We start from the raw sequence: 3,359 nt of genomic DNA on the forward strand, positions 1-3,359 counted from the left end.
TGATTAGCAGCAGATCTATTGCTTGGTTTGAAAAGACTTCTCTCTTAGGTTCCTTTCTTGTTCAGATTTAATATGTTCACCAAGTTGTCTTTTCATTCAGTTTTGTTATTTTATGAATGAGCTTTCCCATAACCAGAATTCTGCAACCACTCACTAGCGGCGCCCCCCGGGGGCAGAGGGGCCCCCCGCGACCCTCCCCCGGAGCGATGTAACATCTTTTAAGCTGATCAAGTTGAATCTCACCCTCAGCTGTCAAACTTCATGTGGCGGGTTGCTGTTATTTTTGATAGGTGCTGTCAAATTGGTTGCAACTCATAGCAACCCTATGTACAACAGAACAGAACACTGCCCAGTCCTGCCAACCTCACAATTGTTCTTATGCTGGAATCCATCCATGCAGCCACTGTGTCAGTCCATCTTGGCAAAGGTCTCCCTCTTTTACGCAGCCCTGTTACTATACCAAACGTGATGTCCTTCTCCAGGAGCTGGTCTCTCCTGACATCGTCTGTGTTAGGCAGCGTTATCTAGAGAAACAAAACAAGGGCAATTATGATCATATATAGAAAGAAAAAAGATGATAGATAGATTTATAGAGAGAGAAGGAATACAACAGCAAATTAGTCCACACAGCAGGACAGAGAGTTCAGTCCAATGCACTTGTGGGAAAGTTATATACTGAAGGTCCTTCCATCTCACACCAACCACTGGTCCAAGGCCAAGAACGCAGACAGCAGGAAGATGGGAAATCTAGGTGTAGCAGAGGCCCATAGCACAGGGTAACAAAGCAGATCATTGAGGAGTCTCAAGGTGTAGCAATGCGAAGTGGCTGGCAGAAGCTTCTTCAGACTCTGGAGTGGTGGTAAGAGGAGAGGAGTTGGCCAGGAGGCAGCAGACACAGCAAGTGAGGCAGTACTGCCGCATGGAACAGCACAGCACAGCGACAAGATCCGCCCCTGACCCTGGGCTGGCTCGGTCCACAGACAGCCCAGTACATGTGTCCAGGCAGGGCAGCTAACTCAGGCAGCATGGTGGTCCGACCACCAGGGAGAACAAGGAAGGGACTGGCCTCAAAGAGCCATTTATCTCTGTTGTTCCTCCAAAAGAGGTCAAACTGTGACCTGATTGACAGACTAAACTCCGCCCAGTGTCCCTATAGGTGCCATGTTGCCCACAAGAAACCTAATTATCACAATGTCCAAATTATGTGATAAAGTCTCACCATTATTGTATTCTGACTGTGCTTCTTCCAAGACAGATTTGTTCTTTTGGCAGTCCATGGTACTTGTAATATTCTTCACCAGCACCATAATTCAAATGCATTCACTCTTCTTTGGTCTTCCTTATTCAATGTCCAACTTTCACATGAATATAAGGCAATTGAAAATACCATGACTTTGTTATGCATCTCTTAGCCCTCAAAATAACATCCTTGCTTTTCAACAGTTTAAAGAGGTCTTGTGTATTCATTCACTGACCCATAGTGCTGTGGGAGACAGCACTGGAGACACCATGTGGTAAGTGTGCCTGGTCTGCCCCACACACAGCAGAGTGAAATGTGAAGGGATTTCAACAGGACAGCAAGGGTAGCAAGTAACCAAGTCCCTGAGGAATCCTGAAAATAAATTTCTAACTCGAGGAATAGGGCTTGGGTCCTCATCAGACCCTATTGGAAAACAGTCATAAGGGTCGGCAGACAGACCTGGAACTATCTATCATTTTTTGTTGTTTTTTTTTTTGTTTTTCTGTAGCCCTGTGTCTATCTATATAAGACAGGCAAGACAATCCCGAGGAGAAAACAATGGGACCAGTGGTCCCAGGGAACATGGGAGTGGATGGGGTTGGGAAGAGAAGCAGGGAGCCAACAAACTCAGGGATGAGGGAACAACAAGAGATCTAAAAATGATGGTGAGGAGGCCTGGTGGGGTTTGATAGAGAGCAATGTATCCAAGAGGAATTACTGAGGTCCACGTAGGGTGAGCAGAGTAGAGGGTGTCCCTCTTGGGACAGGAGGAGGGTGAAAGGAAATAGAGGGAAAAAGTAGGAAGCAAAGGCTTTTTATAGAGGCATAGCTATAGACATGTATATATGTAAATATATTAATTTAGGATATATTTAACTTATATATTTATAATTAGAGGGATAGAGGCCAATGTAAATATATCTATAAGTATTAATATAGCAGACATACACGATCCATGAGTTGGTCGTCCCACAGGTAGTGTAGCTCACAAGTTGAGGCAGAGAACTAGCTAAAGCAGCCAAATGCTGGTCCAATCACCAGAGAGCAAGAGAGATGGGTGGGCCTTTCCAAGCCATTTATCTCTTTGTCCTCCAATCAAACTATGACTTGATTATTCCCACATGTTCCTATTAACCAGGTTGGCACAATAAACCTACCTATTGCAACATACTAATATAGCACATCATATTTTGTAAGCCCAGAATCCCTTACCGCTTCAGTCTGGAGGAATAACTACATGGTGTTGTCAAAGCCATAGTCAACACTGGATCAAAACTTGCATCCTGGTAATATCCCACACTCAGCTTTTTCCCATTCACCCCGCCCTTTACAAGACCTGGCTCAAGGGCAAGTCCAGAATTCCCCTTGAGGTTCTCTGAGGATGGGACAGTTGCTTTATCTTCTTCCATTCCTCACAGCATCATCTCTGATCCTCTGGAAGTTTCTCCTGCTGGGGAGGAGCCAGAGAAGAAAAAGAGAATAGAAAAACTGCTGGCAGAGAAAATGGCTGTTGGTGGTGGATATGGGACATTGATAGAGTTGCTCAAACCATGTAAAGAAGTTCCTTGAGCAATATGGCCCCATCATACACCACGATTTATAACCAAGCAATACCTAACTCCAGTTTTTGTTCAACACATGTAAAGTTTTAGTCATTGGAGCTGGCAGTTTAGGATGTAAACTAAAAAAATCAGGTCTTGCCTGGTTTTTAAAAGATTTGTGTGATAGACATGGACATTATAGAGGTGTCCAATCTAAATAGGAAACTGTTTTTTAGGTCTAAAGATGTTGGAAGACCTAAGGCTGAAGTTGTTGCTGAATATCTAACTCACAGAAATCCTAATTGCAATGTGGTTCCACATTTCAACAAGATTCAAGATTTTAACCACACTTTCTATCAAAAATTTCATATTACTGTGTGTGGACTGGCTTCTATCATTGCCAGAAGATGGATAAATGGTATGCTGCTATCTCATCCAAATTATGAAGAAGCTGTGATAGATCCAAACTCCATTATCCCTTTGGTAGATTGGGGATTGAAGGTATAAAGGAAATTCCCAACTGATTCTGCCTGGAATGACTGCTTGTATTGTTGGGGTTTTTTTTAATCGTTTAATTA

General features: G+C 43.5%; 1 pseudogene; it reads right to left on the reverse strand.

Moving 5' to 3' along the window:
- The window catches only part of LOC101651196, a 5,541-nt pseudogene extending 2,892 nt beyond the window's left edge, over positions 1 to 2,649 (reverse strand).
- Between the last annotated feature and the right edge of the window lie 710 nt (positions 2,650 to 3,359).

Source organism: Echinops telfairi, unplaced genomic scaffold (genome assembly GCF_000313985.2).
Source record: "Echinops telfairi isolate 266 unplaced genomic scaffold, ASM31398v2 ScPeMD7_655;HRSCAF=1070, whole genome shotgun sequence".
Classification (NCBI taxonomy): Eukaryota; Metazoa; Chordata; class Mammalia; order Afrosoricida; family Tenrecidae; genus Echinops; species Echinops telfairi.